Here is a 27,171-nt window from a genome sequence, read left to right as displayed (position 1 = left end):
TCCCTCTAACTCACTGTGCCACCCTCTCCCTCTAACTCACTGTGCCACCATCTCTCTCTAACTCACTGTGCCACCCTCTCTCTCTAACTCACTGTGCCACCCTCTCCCTCTAACTCACTGTGCCACCTTCTCTCTCTAACTCACTGTGCCACCCTCTCCCTCTAACTTACTGTGCCACCCTCTCTCTAACCAACTGTGCCATTTACTCCCTCTAACCTACTGTGCCACTTACTCCTCTAACCCACTGTGCCATTTACTCCCTCTGACCCACTGTGCCACCCTCTCCCTCACTGTGTCACTTACTCCTCTAACCCACTGTGCCACCCTCTCCCTCACTGTGCCATCCATTCCCTCTAACCCACAGTGCCACTTACTCCCTCTGACCCACAGTGCCATTTACACCCTCTGACCCACTGTGCCACTATTCCCACCACTGTGCCATGCACGCCCTCTAACCCACCACCACTGTGGTGCCCTGCTAGTCTTATTCATTCACTGCCCTGCAACTGAAGCACAGGATAAATAATTCTGAATAAATATCTGTGTCGAGGATGGAGAACTACTCATTTTTCATTCAGTGTCCGCAGAGCGAAAGAATTTTAGGAACTATTAAAGCCGCCCCCTCATTATATATCATTGCCTTAAGTGACAGGTCTATAAATGAGAGAGTCGATACTCCGTTCTCTGGCCAGATTCCACACTATATGCAATCCCTAAACAGCCGTTAGTCGCAGTCTGTGGAGCAGATTGTGCTGGCCGGAGCTGTGATAATCGATTCTCCTCTTTACTTAATCAGTCCATTGATTATTGTTGCAGTTTTGAGACTATTTTCCCAGGGAATGCTACGGCCATCACTCATTTGCCCAGTGAAGTTGGTAAATGGCCAATTACTGCTTCATTACGCGCTCACGTGGGACTATTCTGTGCTCAGTTATAGTCGCTGCCTGTGCATCGTCGCACTGTCCTGTGATATTACAATGTGCAGAAAGACAGTCAGAGAGGGGGGAGTTTTAATCCCCCTCAGGATGGCAGCACAGTAGAGGGGGGTAGGTTAAAACTTCAAAAATGGGAAACCCAACCCCAACCGGCCTCCACTTCCGGTTTAACGGAGGCGGGTTTGGGTCTGGTTCTCGAAAGGCGGATCCCTTATTATAATATGTTAATGACGGTCCTTCCATGAGATTTGGGCAGCGATTTGACACGATGAAACCCTGCCTCCTGCACGGGTTCCCTGGGTCTCGGGAGACTCAGCAGTAAAACGGAGGCAAGACTGAGTGGCACCTCATGGGGATGGTTAAAGGTTAGGTGTCCCAATATGAATAAAGGCTCAGTGCTCAGCTGCTTTCTCAATTCACTCTGGTAAACGGTTTGATGAGAGTTCTTATTGTGACAGACGTGTTGGTAAAGTTTGGAGGTGTTCACACAGAGAACATCAGGATGGGTGGCAGTATGGCTGCTTTAGATTGGACTTCGGACGAGGAAGACAATCACTGTCCACAGCAGCAAGGACGTGCTGTGTTGAGAGCTGCAGCTGGACAACAGAGAGGAGAGCAACAGAGAGGAGGACAGCAATAGAGAGGAGGACAACAGAGAGGAGGGCAACAGAGAGGAGGGCAACAGAGAGGACAGCAATAGAGAGGAGGGCAACAGAGAGGAGGGCAACAGAGAGGACAGCAATAGAGAGGAGGGCAACAGAGAGGAGGGCAACAGAGAGGAGGGCAACAGAGAGGACAGCAATAGAGAGGAGGGCAACAGAGAGGAGGGCAACAGAGAGGAGGGCAACAGAGAGGACAGCAATAGAGAGGAGGGCAACAGAGAGGAGGGCAACAGAGAGGAGGGCAACAGAGAGGAGGGCAACAGAGAGGACAGCAATAGAGAGGAGGGCAACAGAGAGGAGGGCAACAGAGAGGACCGCAATAGAGAGGAGGGCAACAGAGAGTTGGACATCAGAGAGGAGAGCAACAAAGAAGACGAGTTTGCAGGAGGCACTACCCACCTAACGGGGTGTACAGGGAGGCTCAGCTTCCTTGACCTCACTGAAGAGCAGTGCTTCCGGGGGCTCAGATTGTCACGTCAGGTGGTCGCAGACATCTGCAACCTCCTAGAAAAGGTGCTCCCTGCTGGACCTGGTGGCCACGCATTACCCGTCACTGTGAATGTCACCACTGCCCTCAATTTTTTTGCCTCTGGTTTCATCCAGGGCGCTACCGGTAAAATATCGAGTCTTGCAGTCGGCTGCTCATAAATGCGCATACAGCAGGTGACGGATGGATTGTTTGCCAGGGCTGGGTGTTATGTAACCTTCCCCTATGATGACAATAGCCAGAATGATCGGGCACTTGGATTCGCGTCTCTGGCTGGCTTCCCACAGGTACAGGGCGCCATCGACTGCACACACGTGGCAATCTGAGCATCACCAGATCAACCAGGAGCATTCATCAACCGCAAGGGATTTCATTCGATCAATGTTCAGCTGGAGTGCAACCACAAGAAAAGGTTCATGCAGGTCTGCATCAGATTCCCTGGGAGCTGCCATGATGCTTTCATACTGAGGCGGTCCAACATCCCTGACCTGTTCAGGCCTGGAACCAGCCTTAAGGGGTGGCTGCTGGGCGATAAAGGATACCCCCTTCAAACCTAGCCGATGAAACCTTTGAGGAACCCCACCGATGAACACCAGGAGCACTACAATGAGAGCCATACCTCTGGAATGTCAACCGGATGTGTCATTGAGCAAGCCATCGGCATGCTCAAGATGCGGTTCAGGTGCCTGGACAGGTCTGAAAGTGCCCTTCAGTACTCACCAGCGAGGGTCTTGAGAATAATCGTGGTGTGCTGTGTTCAGCACAACATCATGCAGCAGCGAGGACTAGAAGTGGAAGAGGAAGAAGGCGTTCATCACCCCTCATCTATTGAGGATTCCAATTAAGAGGAGGAGGAGGAGGATAATGAAGATGGGCCACCCAACGCCAGACCAGCTGATCACATTGCTGCTCGGGATACCAGGGATGCCTTAATAACTCGGAGGTTCAGTTGGTCATTCACATTGGACCAAAGTTACTATCACGTCCCCTGCTTCCACCTCCTCCCCCCACAACAGACACAAAGCAGTCCTGTAACCAACCATCCACCCACTGCACATCCACCAGTCAATTCATGTCTTCACATTCATCACCAATCAATTGAAAAGGCGAGCTGCCACCCGGCCAGGCAAGAATGGGCAATACAGGGAAGTGGTGCAAATTAATAAATTTTATGTAAGGTTATAACAAAAGAAAACTTAATAACACAACATTTTCACAAACACCTGTGTGTATACCCATGGTGAGCTACAGTGTTTTTCTCTTCCTTTCCCTACTGCTCCTACGTGGTACATCCTCTGTGGATTCAGCAGAGGTACAGGCAGGTTGCTGTTATTCCTGCTCTGACTGCTGAGATGCTCTTGGCCGACGACCTCTGGGTTTTGGAGCCCGTGCGGGCCCCGCCAAAGAATGCTCCACCTGCACCTGTGCAGGGGCAGACTCGGCCATTGGGATGTCAGGTACTGGCTGAGGAGTGGGCAACGGGAGAGTGGTGGGAGCACTTTGAGTGGAGTTCCCAATTCCATGTCCCCTTTCACCATCATCCCTCTCCTGGGCAAGCGACACATCACTCCCACCCCTCTGCTGGGGAGCAGCTTGGTGCAGATCAGGGGCGCCTTGTAAGGCCACAGTTTAGCTACCTGTCATCCTGTTTAAGGCGGCAGACATGTTGCCATCCGAAGTCTGCATAGCCGTGGTCATGGCCTGCATGGACTGATTTGAGAGCCATGCTTGAAGCTCCACTGAGGCGGCCACTCTCTCCATGGCAGATATTCTCGCACTGGCCTGCGACATCTATCCGCAAATGTTCGAGCTGGTCTCTTCCATCCTCTCTGCTAATGTGGACAGTGTGCGTGGCACGTCTGCCAGTACCTTGCAAACTGCTGCTGCCCCTCCATGATTCTCCTTTACAGCGATGGCCCCTGGAACATGTGTGTCCAGCTAAGCAGAGCTTGGAGAGGAGTGTGCCTTCCGACGTGGACTCTCCACAGATGTCCCTGCCATCAATGTCTGCTCGTGCTCACTTGTGAATCACCAGTTGAAAACCAAACTAGCTGTCTAACTGGACCCACCAAAGTCCAAGTATTTTGCACTGGTGCCTGGTAATATGTCCTGTGACGCTGCACCCCCAGAAGGAATCAGGGCCTCTGAGGAATCATCGTCAGGAAAGTCGACAGACTGCTGCAACTGCTGGTCTACGTGAGAAGGCCCTGGGGGAGAGAAGAGACGGATATGAATTAGTACTGGGAATGTAGCAATGTTGCCACTCAGCATAATTACGCTTATCATATTTCACTTGTTGCTGAAATCAAGTCAACATGACTAAGTCTTGTATGAAATGTAGGTCAGTGATATTTAATTCTGTCACCAGGCAGCTGCGAAGTCCCAGTCTCTCCATCTCCGACGTCAGGGACGCAGATATGCCACTGATCTCCATGGGTTCTTCCTCTGCATCTGTCAGCTGCACAGTTTGTAGCGGGCGACCTCCAGTCTTCTCCCTCTTCCTTGTGTTTTGTTCTCTCTTCTACAACGGGGGAACAATGAGTGTTTGTAAAGCATGTCTTCACCCAATGGATGCAGTCCATTTGGTGAGGGTGGCTATCAGGCCACATCAGACGCATCAGATTGCATAAGGATTGAGGTGAGTGGCAGCGGTGGATGGATAAATGGGAAGATGAGAAAGTGCACAGACAGTGAACGATGGGTGCTCTTGAAACTTAAGTGGGTGTGAGGAGTGATGTGACGGAGTAGGCTTGACAAGACAGAGTGAGAGGGGGGTGAATTACAGGATGTAGGTGAATCTGCAACTGTGCTCAATTTTCCTGCCTTGATTAGGTCATTAAACTGCTTTCTGCACAGGATCCAGGTACGGGGCACAGTACTCCTGCTGCCGACCTCCTCAGCCAACTCCAACCACGTCTTCTTGGTGACAACAGCAGGTTTCTTCCTCTGGTTGCTGGGGAAGATTATCTCCTTCCTGCGCCTCACTGCACCCAGCAGTACATCGTTAAACCGGGGGGCAGTCCTTGACCATCCCAAGTCCATCTTTAAACTTCCCCGTCTCTTTACACAACCCCTAACGCTTCCAAATTCCATCTTTAATTTAACCCTTTAAATAATTGACTTGAGATCATGCGGGTTCACATCACGCCCACACATTGGAGACGCGAAGCCTGGAAGTACAATTATAATTAGGCAGCCATGTTATGTTGAAATTGGGACATTCTGATACGCCAAAACTTCTTCTGGGTTTCACTCCTGATATTGCACCCCCCACCCACCCCGCTTATTATCGGGCCCAGATGGTCTGTGACTGAAACCCCCATTTTAATTGGGGGGCAAAGCGTCAGGCTTGTACCAGCTCAACGATATTAGGCCCGGACCCATTTTAACTCCCAGGCTTCATTTAAATAGATCAGGCCTGACTCCCACTCGCACCCCACATCAATGAGGTCAGGCCTCATGGCTGGTGTTGGGCAGGAGGCTGCGGCTGGGGACCCGTGGGAACATGGCACCTGGTGTTCATGGCGAGGCTGGCATTGGGCACCAAACGCACGACTGCGCGTTAAAATAGTGCCGGGGTCTGAATTACGTCATCAGGCCCCGACTTTTGTCTTCTAATGAAGCCCAAGGCTGCCTGTGGCGAAGGCCCCACACGCCTGACAAAGCCTGGGGGTTAGGGTGAATGCAGCACCATACCGATGGGCAGGGCACTGCTGGGTTTTAGTCCCCCACACATCCCTTTCTCATTAGAATGGGGGATTAAAATCGGCCCTTGGGAGTGAGAAAGCCCAGATTAACGGAGAAAGACAGTAAAAAGAGGCAGACAGTCAGAGAGGAGGCCCAACGATTAATGGACAAAGACACTGAGAGAACCAGAGAGAAACCCTGAGAGGAACAGCCAAGATTAACAAGGCACCAGTGATACAGCAAGCCATGTGCACATAAACTAACAAAGACAACAAAACAGCCTGGGAGAGACCAAAATAGAGACAGGCAGTGAGAGAAGGAAAAAGACCACGAAAGGGAGCCAGAGATAGTGAGAGAGTGTGACTGAACTCATGGAGAGAGTGTATGTGATTGGACTCAGGGAGAGAGAGAGTGTGTGATTGGACTCAAGGAGACAGAAATTGTGATTAGACTCAGGGAGACAGAAAGTGTGATTGGACTCAGGGAGAGAGTGTGATGGGACTCGGAGAGATAGAGAGAGAGTGTGACTGGACTCAGGGAAAGATAGAGACAGAGAGTGATTGGACTCAGCGAGAGTGACAGAGAGAGAGGAATAGAGGGAGAGAGTGACAGAGAGAGGAATAGAGCGAGGGTGTGACTAAAAGTTAGAGAGGAATAGAGGGAGAGAGTGACATAGAGAGCAATAGAGGGATTGTGACCGAGAGTTAGAGAGGAATAGAGGGATTGTGACTGAGAGTTAGAGAGGAGTAGAGCGAGGGTGTGACTGAGAGAGAGGAATAGAGGGAGGGTGTGACTGAGAGTTAGAGAGGAATAGAGGGAGAGTGACAGAGAGAGAGGAATAGAGGGAGGGTGTGACTGAGAGTTAGAGAGGAATAGAGGGAGAGTGACAGAGAGAGAGGAATAGAGGGAGGGTGTGACTGAGAGTTAGAGAGGAATAGAGGGAGAGAGTGACAGAGAGAGAGGAATAGAGGGAGGGTGTGACTGAGAGTTAGAGAGGAATAGAGGGAGATAGTGACTGAGAGAGAGGAATAGAGGGAGATAGTGACTGAGAGAGAGGAATAGAGGGAGATAGTGACTGAGAGAGAGGAATAGAGGGAGGATGTAACAGGGAGTTAGAGAGGAATAGAGGGAGATAGTGACTGAGAGAGAGGAATAGAGGGAGATAGTGACTGAGAGAGAGGAATAGAGGGAGGATGTAACAGGGAGTTAGAGAGGAATAGAGGGAGAAGCCCAAATGAAACAGCAAATATTCAGATCTATGTGAACCTTTGAAGCTTGTGGATGAACAACAGGAGTCTGTATGATGCCAAATGGCTCGTCATCAATAACTGTAAGTAACATTGATTGGTGTTGTATTGTTCTGCCAACAGGACCTGGCAGGATTATTACAAGGCTGACAACAGAGGTAGTGAGAGGTTCCAGCCCTGCGTTCTTGAACATGATGTATATTCTCCTCTGTATCCTCAAGTGCCAGAGAGATTTGAAAAACTACTTTTTTTGGTGCCTCGAAAGGCCAATTACACATTCTGATCGATTAGCCAAGGAATTAAACAGTGCGGAACAACCCAACTGCAGTGTCTGTGCTTCTCACCATTGTTCAGGTCCCGTCATTTCTGGATCAGTCAGTCGCACAGTGACAGGGCCGCACTATCGAGGGGTCAGTCAGTCACACAGCGACAGGGCCGCACTATCGAGGGGTCAGTCAGTCGCACAGTGACAGGGCCGCACTATCGAGGGGTCAGTCAGTCACACAGCGACAGGGCCGCACTATCGAAGGGTCAGTCAGTCACACAGCGACAGGGCCGCACCATCGAGGGGTCAGTCAGTCGCACAGTGACAGGGCCGCACTATCGAGAGGTCAGTCAGTCGCACAGCGACAGGGCCGCACTATCGAGGGGTCAGTCAGTCGCACAGTGACAGGGCCGCACTATCGAGAGGTCAGTCAGTCGCACAGTGACAGGGCCGCACTATCGAGGGGTCAGTCAGTCACACAGCGACAGGGCCGCACTATTGAGAGGTCAGTCAGTCGCACAGTGACAGGGCCGCACTATCGAGAGGTCAGTCAGTCGCACAGTGACAGGGCCGCACTATCGAGAGGTCAGTCAGTCGCACAGTGACAGGGCCGCACTATCGAGAGGTCAGTCAGTCGCACAGTGACAGGGCCGCACTATCGAGAGGTCAGTCAGTCGCACAGTGACAGGGCCGCACTATCGAGAGGTCAGTCAGTCGCACAGTGACAGGGCCGCACTATCGAGAGGTCAGTCAGTCGCACAGTGACAGGGCCGCACTATCGAGAGGTCAGTCAGTCGCACAGTGACAGGGCCGCACCATCGAGGGGTCAGTCAGTTTTTAGCTCAGATTTGGAAGCCCTGACATATTGCTGCCTAACTCCATGGTATCCTGTCTCAACGTTATGATGTTGAACTAGGTGATTAAATGTTTGGAACATTTACCTGACGAAGGAGGAAGCCTCCGAAAGCTTGTGAATTTAAAATAAAATTGCTGGACTATAACTTGGTGTTGTAAAATTGTTTACAATAGGTGATTAAAGCCAGTGAACTGAAGATACCGTGAATAGCTCCAGTAGACCTATTGGATCGTGGCCACTTCTGACAACTCAGATCAAAAGCAGCCCTGTCACAATAGACGAGTGTCTTTGAAGAAAACCCAAACTCTTTCCTGAATAGCTCTGTAATTAATATTAATCACTTCTATCACCTGGCTGGATGGGAATTGAAAATACAGTTTCTTTCACTGTCTGGGGAACGGCTTATTACATCTGACATTCCACCACTTAATTTCTGAAACATTAGACAGTAGCAAAGCATCGCAGACCATCAAATCTCATGCAGGCCAGAGATATATTTTTCTGTGTCATTAACAGGTAATGCCACATGACAGAATTGCATATTGAGGCTGACAGTGTGATCTTCTGCACCCACAGTACTGCGATCCAGCTCCTCACATAATGGGGCACTGAGGTCTAAGAGCTATGAAGCACCAGATGGGTACAGGTCAAAGGTCTGTCTTTTGGATGAGACGTTAAATGTGGAAAGGAAGGCTTGCATTTATATAGCGCCTTTCACGTCTTCAGGACGTCCCAAAGCACTTTAGGCACATAGGAACAGGAGTAGGCCATTTAGCCCCTCGAGCCTGTTCCGCCTTTGCCTCATATCCCTTAATGCCTTTGGTTAACAAAAATCTATCAATCACAGATTTAAAATTAACAATTGAGCTAGCATCAACTGCTGTTTGCAGAAGAGAGTTCCAAACTTCTACGTGTAGAAGTGTTTCCTAACTTCACTCCTGAAAGTCCTGGCTCTAATTTTTAGGCTATGTCCCCCAGTCTTAGACTCCCCAACCAGCGGAAATAGTTTCTCTCTATCTACCCTTAGTATCTTGAAAACTTCGATCAAATCACCCCTTAATCTTCTAAATTTTATAGCCACTGAATTACTTTTGAAGTGTAGTCACTGTTGTTATGTTCTCATTCTTTCTTTACAGACGCGGTCACTATATTAAGTTCTTTCCTACCTTTTGGATGAAAAGGTTAGACCTGACTTCCCTTCTTACTCCTAACTTCCAAATGTTTGACTTGTTTCCCTGGTAGTGAATAATTGGCTTGAATCCATTTTCTCAATTTCCTTGATAATCTGAAAGATGCAAGTACTTCAAAGTCTCCTGTTTTCCAAGGAAAATCAGACTGGATTCTTGTGATAGCTCAGTGAACTCATCCAGTGAGCAGCTGATAGCAGCTGTGGCACTGGTAAGAGGCTATAATCAGTCTCAGTGTCCGTGGGTGAGGGAAAGGTAATTGGCCAATGTTCCCCTCAACATTTCCAGGGGAGGATGGAATAATTTTGTGCTTTTCACGACCTCAGGAGGTTGCAAAACGCTTTACAGTCAATGAAGTACTTTTTGAAGTGTAGTCATTGTTGTAATATAGGAAACGTGGCAGCCAATTTTTGCAAAGCAAGGTCCCACAAACAGCAATGTGATAATGACCAGATAATCTGTTTTTAGTGATGCTGAGGGATAAATAATGGCCAGGACACCAGGGAGAACTCTCCTGTTCTTCTTTGAAATAGTGCCATGGGATCTTTTACGTCCACCTGAAAGGGCAGACAGGGCCTCAATTCAAAATCTCACCTGAAAGACGGTGCAGCACTCCCTCAGTACTGCGCTGGAGTGTCAGCCTCATTTATATATATGTGTCTGTCTCTGGAGTGGGACTTGAACCTACAACCCCTCAGATAATGAAGCAGTCCGAGCCCGCATGCAGCAAGACCTGGACAACATCCAGGCTTGGGCTCATAAGTGGCAACTAACATTCGTACCAGATAAGTGCAAGGCAATGACCATCTCCAACAAGAGAGAGTCCAACCACCTCCCCTTGACATTCAACGGCATTACCATCACCGAATCCCCCACCATCAACATCCTGGGGGTCACCATTGACCAGAAACTGAACTGGACCAGCCATATAAATACTGTGGCTACGAGAGCAGGTCAGAGGCTGGGTATTCTGCGGCGAGTGACTCACCTCCTGACTCCCCAAAGCCTTTCCACCATCTACAAGGCACAAGTCAGGAGTGTGATGGAATACTCTCCACTTGCCTGGATGAGTGCAGCTCCAACAACACTCAAGAAGCTCGACACCATCTAAGATAAAGCAGCCCGCTTGATTGGCACCCCATCCACCACCCTAAACATTCACTCCCTTCACCACTGGCGCACTGTGGCTGCAGTGTGCACCATCCACAGGATGCACTGCAGCAACTCGCCAAGGCTTCTTCGACAGCACCTCCCAAACCCGCGACCTCTACCACCTAGAAGGACAAGAGCAGCAGGCGCATGGGAACAACACCACCTGCACGTTCCCCTCCAAGTCACACGCCATCCCGACTTGGAAATATATCGCCGTTCCTTCATTGTCGCTGGGTCAAAATCCTGGAACTCCCTTCCTAACAGCACTGTGGGAGAACCGTCACCACACGGACTGCAGCGGTTCAAGAAGGCGGCTCATCACCACCTTCTCAAGGGCAATTAGGGATGGGCAATAAATGCTGGCCTCGCCAGCGACACCCACATCCCGTGAACGAATTTAAAAAAACTCGGAGGCACAAGTGCTACCAACTGAGCCATAGCTGACACGTAAATAAGATTGAGGGAGGATAAAGAGAAGTCACAACTTAATGTCCTGACACCTCTGGGATGAAAACTGATAACGTGTCCTGTGATGCTTTTGTATGTGTTCAAAGTCAAGCCTCTTTAAATCCAAGATGTCCCAGCCCAGCTAGAATTTCTGTGTAGGACTTGGGGCGTTTGGTTGAAAGACGAACTGATGAATCCAGGTGTGAGCAGCTGTGTTTACTGAATTATGTCAATTTGATACTGTTACAGTGCCTGTCGAATGAAAGGGGTTTTATATGTGTCCTTGAATTGGGGGTCAATACTGCAGGCTACAATGCTTATTAATGTTTATAAAGGACGCGTTTCAATGTCTGTAAATAAGAGGTTTGTGTTTTGTTCGGTGCATAATATCATCATGTATTGTTAATCGTTGTGTGGATCTAATTTTGTCATGTATTCATGAACATTGACATCTGTCAAAAAGTCCATCTGTCCACCCATACCTCCTCAAGTGTCAGCCTTGTTTTTTTTATTCGTTCATGGGATGTGGGTGTCGCTGGCGAGGCCGGCATTTATGCCCATCCCTAATTGCCCTTGAGAAGGTGGTGGTGAGCCGCCTTCTTGAACCGCTGCAGTCCGTGTGGTGACGGTTCTCCCACAGTGCTGTTAGGAAGGGAGTTCCAGGATTTTGACCCAGCGACGATGAAGGAACGGCGATATATTTCCAAGTCGGGATGGTGTGTGACTTGGAGGGGAACGTGCAGGTGGTGTTGTTCCCATGTGCCTGCTGCTCTTGTCCTTCTAGGTGGTAGAGGTCGCGGGTTTGGGAGGTGCTGTAGAAGAAGCCTTGGCGAGTTGCTGCAGTGCATCCTGTGGATGGTGCACACTGCAGCCACAGTGCGCCGGTGGTGAAGGGAGTGAATGTTTAGGGTGGTGGATGGAGTGCCAATCAAGCGGGCTGCTTTATCTTGGATGGTGTCGAGCTTCTTGAGTGTTGTTGGAGCTGCACTCATCCAAGCAAGTGGAGAGTATTCCATCACACTCCTGACTTGTGCCTTGTAGATGGTGGAAAGGCTTTGGGGAGTCAGGAGCAGAGTCACTTGCTGCAGAATACCCAGCCTCTGACCTGCTCTCGTAGCCACAGCATTTATATGGCTGGTCCAGTTCAGTTTCTGGTCAATGGTGACCCCCAGGATGTTGATGGTGGGGGATTCGGTGATGGTGATGCCGTTGAATGTCAAGGGGAGGTGGTTAGACTCTCTGTTGTTGGAGATGGTCATTGCCTGGCACTTATCTGGCGCGAATATTACTTGCCACTTATGAGCCCAAGCCTGGATGTTGTCCAGGTCTTGCTGCATGCGGGCACGGACTGCTTCATTATCTGAGGGGTTGAGAATGGAACTGAACACTGTGCAATCATCAGCGAACATCCCCATTTCTGACCTTATGATGGAGGGAAGGTCATTGATGAAGCAGCTGAAGATGGTTGGGCCTAGGACACTGCCTTGAGGAACTCCTGCAGCAATGTCCTGGGGCTGAGATGATTGGCCTCCAACAACGACTACCATCTTCCTTTGTGCTAGGTATGACTCCAGCCACTGGAGAGTTTTCCCCCTAATTCCCATTGACTTCAATTTTACTAGGGCTCCTTGGTGCCACACTCGGTCAAATGCTGCCTTGATGTCAAGGGCAGTCACTCTCACCTCACCTCTGGAATTCAGCTCTTTTGTCCATGTTTGGACCATGTCTGTAATGAGGTCTGGAGCCGAGTGGTCCTGGCGGAACCCAAACTGAGCATCGGTGAGCAGGTTATTGGTGAGTAAGTGCCGCTTGATAGCACTGTCGACGACTCCTTCCATCACTTTGCTGATGATTGAGAGTAGACTGATGGGGCGGTAATTGGCCGGATTGGATTTGTCCTGCTTTTTGTGGACAGGACATACCTGGGCAATTTTCCACATTGTCGGGTAGATGCCAGTGTTGTAGCTGTACTGGAACAGTTTGGCTAGAGGTGGGTGTATCTTTCATCTCGGTGGGTGTATCTCTCATCTCTAAGCCATGTCCTCAGAATGTCCCAAAGCATTTCACAGCCAACAAATTACTTTTGAAGTGTAGTCACTCTTGTTATGTAGGCAAACATGGCAGCCAATTTGCACACAGCAAGGTCCGACAAACAGCAAATGCTAAAGTATCTTCCAAATTTTTGTTAAACACCTTGGGATGTTTGTTACATAAAAGTTGTTGTTAAGTAAAACTCTCTCTACACTGTCCCATCAAACATTCCCAGGACAGGTACAGCACGGGTTAGATACAGAGTAAAGCTCCCTCGACACTGTCTGATCAAACACTCCCAGGAACAGGTACAGAATGATGTTATGATTATTGGGCAATCCTGTGTTGAGTATGTAGCACCAGTCCATTAAGTGAGCCCTCACTTCCTATGACCCAAAGTGAGACCTTGTACACAATTATCTGGTGATGTTGGGTCGAACACAAAACCCCTTTGTTACAGTAATTTGCTCATGGCAATTGACACAAGCCCTCTTTATTTCACATAGTCTTCAGGTAACAAGAATACTGAATCTATCAGACTGTGTGTTTTAAACAATAATCTACAAACCTGGTTCATGAACAGTAAAAATAAAACAGTATCAAAGATCAATACTACACAGAATGTCCAGCACTGAAACAGGCCATTCGGCCCAACTGGTCTGTGCCGGTGTTTATGCTCCACAGAAGCCTTCTCCCACCCTACTTCATCTAACCCTATCAACATAACCTTGTAAGGAGATTACACTAGATTAGAACATTTATTTTATGCCATAAAAACAGAACAGTTCTGACGGAAGATCATCGACCTGAAACGTTTACTCTGTTTCTTTCTCCACAGATGCTGCCTGACTTGCTGAGTTTTTCCAGCATTTTCTGTTTTTATTTCAGATTTCCAGCATCCGCAGTATTTTGCTTTTGATTTATTTTACACCACCTCGGTTCTCAAAATAATAAAATATCTTCAGTAACTATCCCAGTGACACTGAACTTGGGCCGTCTGTAACACAGAAGCTTAAACATGAGACTGGATCTACCCCATGGGTTGTGGTACCGCAGGACAGGAAGAACCAGTGAGCACAGATTCCCTTCATGTTTATAACTCTGCTGCCCTTTGATCCCAGAAGATCAAAGGCTGATTGGCAGACAGATATCATACACAATTGAACAAAGCTATCAAATTAAAGTGCTGGGTTTGTGGACCTGCTAACAGATGCTTGACCCAAGTCCATTCATTACTTTCATTGATTATTTCCAAGCTAAAGCCAGCCCCACAGATCTATGGGACGGCCTCCCAGCAACATCCCAGGATTCCCAGGGCAATAGCATGTCAGCGTGTCTTGTTCCTTTGAAGGGATGCTGCGGCTACATTCCAGCCAAGGCTACTATCTGTTCCATTTCTAGTGAACATGTCAAAGTGGTTTAAACACATTTATAGTGTCTGTATCCCTTAGAGAACAGCGTGGAGTAGTGGAAGGAATCGCAGGCTGTTCAACAGTCTGACAGGCCGCGACGTGAACACTCCTTCCACAACCTTAACCCTCTTTATATCAGCCGTTGGGTGGTTAGTCCTGTACGGCAGGAGGGTTTAATGGGCTCCCACAACCCATATGATGAGGGAGGGGCACCCACACCCACCGGATGAGAGTACCTCAGAATTCAGAGCCGAAGCTCCGGTCTCCACTCCCCGGGACTGTCTGGAGTTCCGGTCTCCACTCGCCGGGACCGTCTGGAGTTCCAGTCTCCACTCGCCGGGACCGTCTGGAGCTCCGGTCTCCACTCGCCGGGACCGTCTGGAGCTCCGGTCTCCACTCGCCGGGACCGTCTGGAGCTCCAGTCTCCACTCCCCAGGACCGTCTGGAGTTCCGGTCTCCACTCGCCGGGACCGTCTGGAGCTCCGGTCTCCACTCCCCGGGACCGTCTGGAGTTCCGGTCTCCACTCGCCGGGACCGTCTGGAGCTCCGGTCTCCACTCCCCAGGACTGTCTGGAGTTCCGGTCTCCACTCCCCAGGACCGTCTGGAGTTCCGGTCTCCACTCCCCGGGACCGTCTGGAGTTCCAGTCTCCAATCCCCGGGAATGTCCTGAGTGGCGTTCAAACCTTGTACTTTCTGATTCAGGAGGCGGGAACGATACCACCGAGACAAGTTTCACTCCAGGGACCACAATGGTCAGCAGGCCGAAGCCTGAAACAAGGACACTAGTGTAAGAGGAGGGTGTGGTCTAGGGAGGGGATTCCCAGGCCGTCCCCAGCCTGGAAGGTTTAGTGGACTTGACCTGGACCCATGGAAAATTTTTGTAGTTTCTGATGATTTTTCAGCTTCCCCTTTTATAAAGAAGGGCGCATAATCAAAATGTTTCTGAGGGAGGGGGGAAAGGTGGGAGTGGCCAGCCGTCACTAGGGATTCCCGGCCTCCCCCTAGTGGGCTGGGCTGCTGCCATTATTGAGATGAGGTGACCTCCCCATGACCCACATCTTCCGGCAGGGTGAGCACAGAAGGTCTCGTGGAGGCGTGTCCCAGAACTTACAGCGGGATGTTGGGGCCGCGGGTTTTGGGGGCCCCTTTTGTTTGGCAACGATTACCTTCATGCAGCATACAGCCATTCGGCCCATCGTGCCTGTGCAACCCTTTGAAAGAGCTCTCCAATTAGTCCCACTCCCTTGCTCTTTCCCCATAGCCCTGCAATTTTTTCCTTTTCAAGTATATATCCAATTCCCTTTTGAAAGTTACTACTGAATCTGCTTCCACCGTCCTTTCAAGCAGTGCATTCCAGATCATAACAACTCGCTGTGTAAAAAAAAAATTCTCCTCATCCCCTCCTGCCAGTGGAAACAGTTTCTCCTTATTTACTCTATCAAAACCCCTCATAATTTTAAACACCTCATTAAATCTCCCTTTAAACCTTCTCTGCTCTAAAGAGAACAATTCCAGCTTCTCTAATCTCTCCACATAACTAAAGTTCCTCATCCCTGGCATCACCCTGGTAAGCCTCCTCTGCACCCTCTCCTTTAATTTACTAAAATTTCACTTCCACGTGAATAACTGCAGGAGGCGGAAACTTAGTCACATGGTGCAGCTGGTGACTGTTGACACGTTTTCTGGTGAAGACGTTTCACAGATGAAATTCAGACCTGGCCCGTACTTGGCGCTTCAATTTAGATCTCCGTTATATTAGAGCTGCTTCTGGTAGTTTGGGGTTCTGTAATACGGTGGGGCTCCTATTGCTGTGAAATCCGCCCATTTCCATGGTGCAATTCAATGAGGAGGTAACAGTACATGTGGCAACTTTCATTGATATTCGCGGCTCTTTGCCGTGTCTGGGAAAGGCTTGTCTGGGCCGGCAAGTGGGAACAAGGGGGCATAACCTTAAAATTAGAGCTAGGCCATTCGGGGTGATGTCAGGAGGCACTTCTTCACTCAATGGGCAGTGGAAATCTGGAACTCTCTCCCCCAAAAAGCTGTTGATGCTGGGGGTCAATTGAAAATTTCAAAACTGAGATTGATAGAATTTTATTAGATAAGGGTATTAAGGGATATGGAGCCAAGGTGGGTCGATGGAATTAAGATACAGATCAGCCATGATCTAACTGAATGGCGGAACAGACTCAAGAGATTGAATGTTCCTAACAAATTGCCAGATATTTATGTTTGCTGCTGGTGGCTCTACTGGGAAACCCGCCGATTGAGTTGATTCTCTGCCCCTCTGGATCCATCTGCTGGCGATGAGAGACTGTGCTGGAAGGTCAAGCCCCGTTCCAGGCAGCTTCAGAGCAAATCTGAGCACCGAGTCAGCCACTGGAAAGAGATGTTTGACTGTGTCAGGGCCACATTGATGCACAGGCCTATGGGGCTAGTGACCATGGGGGCCCATGGCCGGAGGATCTGTGACCAGATGCCCATGACAGGGGGGCCTGTGACTGGAGGCCCATGACAGGGGGGCCTGTGACTGAGGGGACCTGTCCCTGGGGGGCCTGTGACTGAGGGGACCTGTCCCTGGGGGGCCTGTGACTGAGGGGACCTGTCCCTGGGGGGCCTGTGACTGAGGGGACCTGTCCCTGGGGGGCCTGTGACTGAGGGGACCTGTCCCTGGGGGGCCTGTGACTGAGGGGCCTGTGACCAGAGGCCCTGTGACTGGAGGCCAGTGAAGCTCACCATGAAATTAAACAGCACCACCTGCCAGTTGTATTAATCACAATGCGCGACAAGTAGTGACTGGAATTTGAGCGCTGAGGATGGGGTGTTTAGTTACCTGACTCTGGTCACACCTGCATTGTGTGGCCCACACTTGGTCCCAACGGTGGGAACATGCAGTCGTAGAATTGCCTGAACAGAGTGGAAAGAATAGAAGAGGATGCCGGAGCCTCACAGAAAGTGCACGAAAATCTGCAGCTCTTCACAAGGTTGGATATTAATCTTTAGGCATTTTATTACATTTTAATGGAGGCGTGAATTGTCTAGGTGCCCAGGGCCTCAAGAATTCTAATGCAACCCTGCACCAAGTGAGTATTATACTACACAAGGGACCTCTACTGACCAGAAACTGCATTACAGCGGCAAAATGTTTGAATTAAGGCCTGTGCTCCCCTGTTTTTTGTGGATTACAGCTTTGATCAACCTGCATCTTTTACGCCTGTAAAACAGGTGCAGTGGATTCAATTTCTAGGCAATTATCTGGTCATTTATCTGATTGCTGATGTGGGATCTTGCTGTGTGCAAATTGGCTGCCACGTTCCCTACATTATAACAGTGACTACGCTTCATTGGCTGTGAAGCGCTTTAGGATGTCCTGAGGTCCTGAGTGACTCTATAGAAATGCAAGTTATTTTCCTTCTTTCTTTGGTTTTGCCATGTGGTGTAGGCCTTGGCTCGTAGGTTTCTCAAGGAAAACTTAGGACAACTGATCATCACTCTGCTCCCACCTGAAACTGTCATTAGGAAACGTTAACACGATGCTCACCATCCAAAATCGGCAGCTGTCCCATAACCTCAGTAGTTCCTTCCTGTGTGTATTGTTCCCTCTTCTCTCGTTGTTTTGGGGGAAAAGAATCCAAATTGGGCTGATACTCAGATTGAATAAAACAAGGAACTCCCCTTGCCACTCCCACTCAGCTGAGTTGTAACCGTCAAACATAGTGTCTAGTGCAATACAGCACTCAACCATCGAGTCTGGTACAATTCCACACTCAAATATCGAGTCTAGTACAATACAGCACTCAAACATCGAGTCTAGTACAATACAGCACTCAACCATCGAGTCTGGTACAATTCCACACTCAAATATCGAGTCTAGTACAATACAGCACTCAAACATCGAGTCTAGTACAATACAGCACTCAAACATCGAGTCTAGTACAATACAGCACTCAAACATCGAGTCTAGTACAATACAGCACTCAAACATCGAGTCTAGTACAATACAGCACTCAAACATCGAGTCTAGTGCAATACAGCGCTCAAACATCGAGTCTAGTACAATACAGCACTCAACCATCGAGTCTGGTACAATTCCACACTCAACCATCGAGTCTAGTGCAATACAGCACTCAAATATCGAGTCTAGTACAATACAGCACTCAAATATCGAGTCTAGTACAATACAGCACTCAAACATCGAGTCTAGTACAATACAGCACTCAACCATCGAGTCTGGTACAATACAGCACTCAAACATCGAGTCTAGTGCAATACAGCACTCAAACATCGAGTCTAGTACAATACAGCACTCAACCATCGAGTCTGGTACAATACAGCACTCAAACATCGAGTCTAGTGCAATACAGCACTCAAATATCGAGTCTGGTACAATACAGCACTCAAACATCGAGTCTAGTACAATACAGCACTCAACCATCGAGTCTGGTACAATTCCACACTCAAATATCGAGTCTAGTACAATACAGCACTCAAATATCGAGTCTAGTACAATACAGCACTCAAATATCGAGTCTAGTACAATTCCACACTCAATTAGAATTCAAATACTGAAATCAGAAGCACCAAAGTGAAGTCTCAGATAATTAATAATTAAAAGAAAAAAGCAAAGAGATGTCAACTCCTTTAACCATCAACTCACACACATATGGCCTGGTTTTTAAAAATCTCATTAATCTATCGAATGCTAAAATGCAGAGCAGGTTGGAAACTGTGCACTTATATTGTTAGCTCGTGGGGGCTGCTCTCAGATTTCAATAGATCTACTGATCACACACCGATGTTAAAACATTCAGGTGCTGAGATATAACTGGTTAATTTTGTAAGGTTGTGCTCCCAGGTTGGAGCCTCACCAGGTGGGCGCAGGTCACCTTATCTGCCCCATCTCTGACTGACCCTTCACTGTGGCTACACAGAATTACCCCAGTGAGGTTCATTCAGGCTTTCTTTTAACATGAGGAGACGCACAATACAAAAGATCCAACCAGTCCATTAAAAACGCAGTGGCTTCCACTAGCCACTGTATCATCTATTGTACCTAACTTGATCTGCTGAAGTAAAGTGGTGTCATATTTCTTCATGAGCGTTAAAGGGAGTTGAATGAAGTTGCAGTGCAGAAAACATCAGATTCCAATGGAACCTATGACCATCCACCTATACCTATTTTTATAATCCCCCTTTGCACCAGGTATCTATCCAACTCTCATTTTGGATGAGACGTTAAACTGAGGTCCCGTCTGCCCTCTCAAGTAGACGTAAAAGATCTAATGGCACCATTCGAAGAAAAGCAGGGGAATTTTCCTGGTGTCCTGGCCAATATTTATCCCTCAACCAACAACAGTAAAAATAGATTGTCTGGTCATTATCACATTGCTGCTTGTGGGACCTTGCTGTGCACAAATTGGCTGCCACGTTTCCTACATTAACACAATAACTACACTTTAAAACTACTTCATTGGCTGTAAAGCACTTTGGGACATCCTGAGGTCGTGAAAGTCGCAAGTCTTTCTTTCTTTTGAAGGAATAACTTAATACTTCAGCTGCTGTGGCCTGAGAGTCTGTTGCACTCATCCACCATTCAATGGGAAAACAAATCGAGAGCCCGTTACCCTCCCCGCTCCACCTGGGCACTTGTCAGATAGAGCAAGCCCCAAAGTGTCACCCGAACCCAAATCACCATGGGAACACCGTGCTGGCGGAAGGTTCCGTACCCCTGGTGCCGACCTGCTGTATTCCTTCTCCCAGGGTCCTGGTCCACTGAGGCCTGCCCTGCTTTACAGTTCTTGGTGCTCCTATTTCTACCTGCCTCATCCCCCGCCTCCTCAGCTATTCACATCCTCTCTCTGTGTCTCCTATTTGTCTTTTATTTACTCCCATTGTGCTCCTATTGCCTCATCTCAAAATCACTTTTGCCTTTTAATCATCTCCTGTTTTCCACTTAACAGGTCATTCTATTTCTTCCCTACAACAGTGACTACACTTTGAAAGTACCTCATTAATTGTAAATCGCTTTTGAGATGTCCTGAGGTTGTGAAATGTGTTATATAAATGCAGGTTCTTTCTTTCTAACCTGTGCTGTACCTGACCTGGGAGTGTTTGATGAGACAGTGTAGAGGGAGCTTTACTCTGTATCTAACTCGTGCTGTACCTGTTCCTGGGAGTGTTTGATGAGACAGTGTAGAGGGAGCTTTACTCTGTATCTAACCCGTGCTGTACCTGTTCCTGGGAATGTTGATGAGACAGTGTAGAGGGAGCTTTACTCTGTATCTAACCCGTGCTGCACCTGCCCTGGGGAGTGTTTGATGGGACAGTGTAGAGGGAGCTTTACTTTATATCTAACTCGTACTGTACCTTCTCTGATACTGAGTAGAAAAGTCGTATTCTGTCCCAATCTTCTTTGATAAGCCCTTGTGTGGCGGAGGGGGACCCTTGGGAAATTAAATTGATACACCACAACATAAGGATGTGTACAAATATTAGTAATTGTACATATATCCCTCATTATAATGCTTAGGATTCGGTGACAAATTAAGTGAAGAGTTTCCCTTTAACTGATGTTATACGAAAGTGCAATGCATTCAAATGTCCCCTTGGTGGTGACACTCATAATGCACGATTGTCGAGCACCCCATGAATCTCTAACACCTGTTCCTCCAGCTGTACGCTCACAGTCTCCATTGACACTCGAGCTGTAAATTCAGATTTACAGCAGCACACAGGAGCTGTGAACATACAAAGTATTATTAGGAACAAGCCAGTGGCCCAGGTACTGAGCTACAGGTCTCGGAGTGGACAGACATAAATACAAAAAAAAATCGCAAAGAATGTTTCAAAACTCACTACAACAAAAAGTTTTGTGACACAATTTTTAAGTTTTATAAAACATTTTAAAGATACACGATACATAGCATGACAGAAACAGAAACGGACACCGTTGGGAATACACAGCATCAGTAGAAAGAAATACGATGGGTGCACCAGCTCTGAAGAGACAGGATCGCTTAACAATGAAGGCACAGCCTTCTCCTTGCACCAGTACTGTCGACACCTAACATGACATTTGCAGAATGCCATCACATCCTTCTATCTCTCTCTCCATCACATCCTTTTCTCTCTCCATCACATCCTTCTCTCTTCATCACCTCTCTCCATCACATCCTTCTCTCTCTCCATCTCATCCTTCTCTCTTCATCACCTCTCTCTCTCTCCATCACATCCTCCTCTCTTACCATCACATCCATCTCTCTATCACATCTCTCTCCATCACATCCCTCCATCTCTCTATCACATCTCTCTCCATCACATCCCTCTCTCTCTCCATCACATCCCTCTCTTTCTCCATCACATCCTTCACTCTCTCTCCATCACATCCCTCTCTCTCTCCATCACATCCCTCGCTCCATCACATCCCTCTCTCTCTCCATCACATCCTTCTCTCTCTCTCCATCGCAACCTATTCTGCTCTTGTGAATTTTAAATCAATTACCCCTTCTTCCTATTTATGCATCATCTGCAAACGTTGGTATTGTGCCGCTCTCCCATATCGGAGATCATTTATATATTCTGAATTTTCGGCAGGCAGGGGAGATGGCAAAGAAAACTTAGCTGTGAGACTCACTGCCCAAAGGGCCTACATAATGACAGTCAGTGCACTTCAAAAATAACTAATTCATTGCGTGATTTACTCTGAAGTTCAGTGGCTAGCGATAGGTTGGCAAATGTTGGGCAGTGAGTCTGTTCCTCATGTTTAGATCCCAAAATGGCCTTGCTCCTCTCTATCTCTGTAACCCCCTCCAGCCCTACACTGCTCCTCTGACTCCAGAATCTTTTTGTCCCTCCTTCCTTTGCCCCACCTTTGGCAGCCGTGCCTTCAGCCACCTAGGCCCCGCACTCTGGAATTCCCTCCCTAAACCTCTCCACCTCCTTCTCCCCCTTTGAGACCCTCCTTAGATCCTCCTTTGACCAAGTCCCTGTATTAATGTCCTTTAGCCCGGCATCCAATTTTTCCTAACGCCATGGGTCATTTTCCTACGTTAACGATGCTACATAAAGGCAATTTTTTTGTAGAAGCACTTTGTGATTTATTTTCCTTCTAACTAGATTGAAGAGACTTGACTAAACCAGCGATCGGTTCACTGGTAATCACTATTCTCAACAATTTTTTAAAAATTTGTTTATGGGATGTGGGCGTCGCTGGCAAGGCCATCATAATTGCCATTGAGAAGGTGGTGGTGAGCTGCCTTCTTGAACTGCTGCAGTCCGTGTGGTGAAGGTTCTCCCACAGTGCTGTTAGGAAGGGAGTTCCAGGATTTTGACCCAGCGACGATGAAGGAACAGCGATATATTTCCAAGTCGGGATGGTGTGTGACTTGGAGGGGAACGTGCAGGTGGTGTTGTTCCCATGTGCCTGCTGCCCTTGGTAGAGGTTGCAGGTTTGGGAGGTGCTGTCAAAGAAGCCTTGTTCCAATTTAGCAGACATCCTGTTTATCGGCGTCCCCTTTAAGGCTTGTGCTGTATTTGGGGTTAAGTATTCTTATTACAGATTGTGTTACATTTCCATTACTAAGGAACAGAGGAATTTAAGTCTGCTAATGGGCAGGGCACACTGAATTATTCATGGGACTCATCATTACTTAAGACTCTCAAGGAATGCAAACTATGCTCACAGCATAAATGAGAGCATTGTAGAGATTATCCATGGGAATATTCCACAAAATTGGATCATATGGACTTTTGGAACTCTTCCACCAAAATCCACATGTTGTACAGTTAGGAACGGGCCAAGTCAACGAAAATAAAATGTGCGCAAAACACGTTAGGACAGATTTTACTCATACAGCGTTTGGGTGTAGAGTATCAGCTCGCTGGAACGCATAGAAGGAATTCAATAGGGAAAGATCGCTGATCCAGCATGCTGTGGATGTTGGGTTAACTGAAATGTTCAAAACCGAAATCGACAGATTGTTGTTGGGTAAGAGTACCGAGGGATATGAAACAAGAGTGGGTAAATAGGGTTGAGGTACAGATCAGCCATGATCTAATTGAATGGCAGTACAGGGTCGTGGGGCGGAATGGCTGACTCCTGTTCCTATGTTCCTAACTGTATCAGCAGCAGATCCTTGAGTGAGCAGTAGGGCAGCAGGGGAAGTTTGTACGAAATCAAAAGCAAAATACTGTGGATGCTGGAAATCTGAAATATAAACAGAAAATGACGGAAATACTCAGCAAGTCAGGCAGCATCTGTGGAGAAAGAAACAGGGTTAATGTTTCAGGTCGATGACCTTGCGTCAGAAGTTTATATGAAGGTATCTTGCACATAACTTGTAAGAAGGACACCTCAGCCAAAGTGCAAAGACAGTGTCCTTTCATCTCGCCAATTAAGTCCCAGAGCACATAGACAGCAGCAGCTTAAACATACACACAAGGGAATGGGTATGTTGCAGAATGTTTTGTGATATTCTACAACATGAACCACTCTGATGCTAAAAAATTGAAACTATTGGGGTATGCTACAGACCATATGGTGAGAGTAAGGAGGGCAATTTGCTCTATGAAGAGATAGGAAGGGCATGTGAGAACAGGAACGTTATTTTAATGGAAGAGTTCAAACAATCTGGATTCAGTAATCACATTTGGAGATGATATCAAAGGAAGCAGCTTAGAAATTGCAGAATGAGTTGGACAAAATGTGACAATGGCAGATGAAATTTAATACAGACAAGTGGAAAGTCCTGCACGTAGGAAGTAAAAATAGACACGTATACTCCGTGAATAGCATTAAAATAGCTAAGGATGAGGCTGAAAGAGACATGGGGTCTTAGTTGACTCAATGCTCAACAAGTCCAACCAATGCAGAGCAGCAACCAACAGAGCCAATAGGATGTTGAACTACACGGCCAAAACAGTGGAACATAAGTCAGAGGAAGTCATGTCCTGGCCAATATTTATCCCTCAACCAAAAACAGATTAACTGGTCATTGCTCCCCAAACCTCTCTACCTCTCTCTCCTCCTTTAAGATGCTGCTTAAAACCTACCTCTTTGATCAAGCTTTTGGTCACCTGTCCTAATGGCTCCTTCTTTAGCTCAGTGTAAACTTTTCTCTGATTACGCTTCTGTGAAGCGCCTTAGGATGTTTTATTATGTTAAAGGTGCTATATAAATGCAAGTTGTTGTTGTTGAGCTACCCATCAGCCTGTAGTGCCTCCCCCAAGTGGCCATTCTTTGTGTATGAGCCTAGACACTCCCTGTCAGCGGGATACTGAACACATCGCAGCCTCACCTGACATCCATGGGTGCGAGCACACACTATCCAGCAGGAGTCACTAGGTAGCGGTCAGGCGTAAGATTGTTTTTTCCACCCAGGGTCACTGAGGCGGACTGGAGCCCCACTCCTGCTGCACTGGCTATGATCAGCGAACTCAGCACAGACCAGGAATTGATCCCAGTACCTCCTGCTCTGTGTGGCTCTGTTACACACTACCTTTACCGGATGAGCTGCGGGGCGAGCCTTTCCCTCTCCTTCACATTCTGGCAGTGATCGGCCTTCACTTGGAATGCGTGAGGGAGCCTTGTTGGTGGTGCTGGGATCCTCATATCTTAGGATACCAGGTCTGTAGTGGTTTGACATTAAGTGTCGCGTGTACGGACTCCTCACTGCTCATTGTAACCCTTCCACAGAATTACATAGAATCTACTGCACAGGAACAGGCCATTTGGCGCAACTGGTCTATGCAGGTGATTATGCTCCACACGAGCCTCCTCTCACTCTAATGACCTTTTCCCACCCTGCCCCTGTCTCCCCCTATTCCCTTCTCCCTCATGTATGCACCAAGCCTCCCTTTAAATGCATCAATACCATCTGCTTCAACCACTCCATGTGGCAGTGAGTTGCACTTTCTCACCACTCTCTCTATTTAAAGAATTCCTCCTACATTTTTTATTTGACCTGTTAGTGGCTATCTTATATTGATGTCCCCTTGTTCTGGTTTCACCCACAAGTGGAAGCAGTTTGTCCATACCCACCCTGTCGAACTCCTTCGTGATTTTAAAGACCTCAATCAGGTCTCCTCTTAGTCTACTCCTTCGCCAGAGAGAAATCTTCTGTTTTCCAACAGCAAACTAGTCAGCATCACCTAATCCATTCTGCAAATGGGTTCAGCTTCACTTCCTGAACTAGGTAGCTGTCAGTTGGAAAGGTCAGACTCTGTGTAGGTCACATTGTGTCGTACTCTGTGCAGGCACAGTCATGTTCAAAGCTAAAAACTTCCATTAAGACAATGTGTTTGACTTGCTTCAATGCACAGCGCTGTATACTTGTTTAGTGACTGAAGGGCAGGCTTACTGGATTAAGCAGAGGGATGTGATTGGCATAGAAAGCAACCGGGTCAATCTGTGACACAAAAATCCCATCCCAATGATTAAATCGTGCTGCCAAGAAATAAAGTCCTTGGTGGGTCCCACAGCACCCAAACGAGAAAGTCGCCACATACCCAACGCTGGGGCTCAAAGGGTTAATGGAAATGTTGTTTTTAAAAGGGAACTGAACTCTTAATGTTCAGTACCAATGGTTTTCTCTGAAAGATAAATCAGCCTGCTATCCTCCCTTGGAGTATATTTTCATAGTATAGCCTAACTGTCCTGATTACATCTCATCTCGACAGTGCTGTAGGATTAGTCGTCTTATCCCATCAAACCATCAGGGAGTGCTCAACACAATGAGTTACTTTCGAGGTGCAGTGATTGCTTTATGTAGGCTCACACATCCACAAAAAAATAATCGTGGCCCTTAATTTGCACTGGGTTCTCCCGATTTCCTGCCCGGACTTTGATGGGAGATTGGTGGAGGTCTGCCGCTGGGATAAGGGGCGCTATTCTGCCAAAGCCCCGCCCATTTTGGTACCCAACCCCCCTCCCCCCCATCTTTCAATGTCATTTCCACTGGGTGGGAATAGTGCCTGCACATTTGTGGGCAGCCCCATGCCCATCTGGTGCTGCCTGATCAGCCTGGTATCCCTCTGTTGCTTCGCCTCTTCTTCCAAAACGCAACGGTCTAGGGGAATCCCCAGTGGGAATATCCAGGCGCTCTATCGTGTGGCCCATCTTGCACCATTTCCGATCTCGCCTGTTTAATACTGGCATTGTAGGGTTGCTTGGCGCTGCAGAAAAGGCGGAAGTGGATTGAGAGATCTCGGCAGCCATCTTCGTAGCATTTCCAGAAACCTAAACGGCAGGAGTGCGAGGGGTGGCAGAGTGCTGTGTCTCCACGTGAACCTCTTAGAAACTGAGGGGGACTCTTGTTTCACAGCAGCCAAGTCCTAACATAAAGAAAGAACTTGCATTTACACGTCGCCTTTCACAAACTCTGTACGTCCCAAAGCGCTTTACGGCCAATGAAGTACTTTTGAAGTGTAGTCAATGTTGCATGTGTACGCTGGAAAGGACTTGTGGGAAAGCACGCATGCAGTGATACCCTGAGAAACATCACCATCCATGCCCATTCCTGCTGCGCCACTGACGCACCACAACCACTGATCTTCAGGAAAGCTGACCTAGTGGTACTGATGAGATCTGTCAAACCGTCCTTCATAATTGCTTGTAACTGGTTGGCAAGCCTGTTGAAGCCAGAAGAGGCAGCCCTTTCCACTTTGGTGTCCTTGGCCTGTATGGAAGCAGATTAAGCACCTGTAGAGGAGCCTGTAAAGATGGGAGTGAAGGAACATTTCCAGGTATAAAAGACACCGTGTTGCTTCATGGACCTTGTTGTTAAGCGATTCAAGCACTTTAACA

The 27,171-nt window shown here is 48.0% G+C and overlaps 1 long non-coding RNA gene across 1 annotated transcript; it reads left to right on the top strand.

Annotated features, from left to right (window-relative positions):
- The first annotated feature begins 4,477 nt into the window (after positions 1-4,477).
- On the top strand, positions 4,478-8,284 carry LOC137333915 (uncharacterized). The gene is made up of 2 exons (XR_010966012.1): positions 4,478-4,722; positions 7,142-8,284. It is a non-coding gene; the product is annotated as an uncharacterized lncRNA (long non-coding RNA).
- The last annotated feature ends 18,887 nt before the right edge of the window (positions 8,285-27,171 follow it).

This window comes from Heptranchias perlo, chromosome 17, assembly GCF_035084215.1.
Source record: "Heptranchias perlo isolate sHepPer1 chromosome 17, sHepPer1.hap1, whole genome shotgun sequence".
NCBI classification, from domain to species: domain Eukaryota; kingdom Metazoa; phylum Chordata; class Chondrichthyes; order Hexanchiformes; family Hexanchidae; genus Heptranchias; species Heptranchias perlo.
Note: the sequence above shows the minus strand (reverse complement) of the source record. Positions and strands in the feature narration are given on the sequence as shown.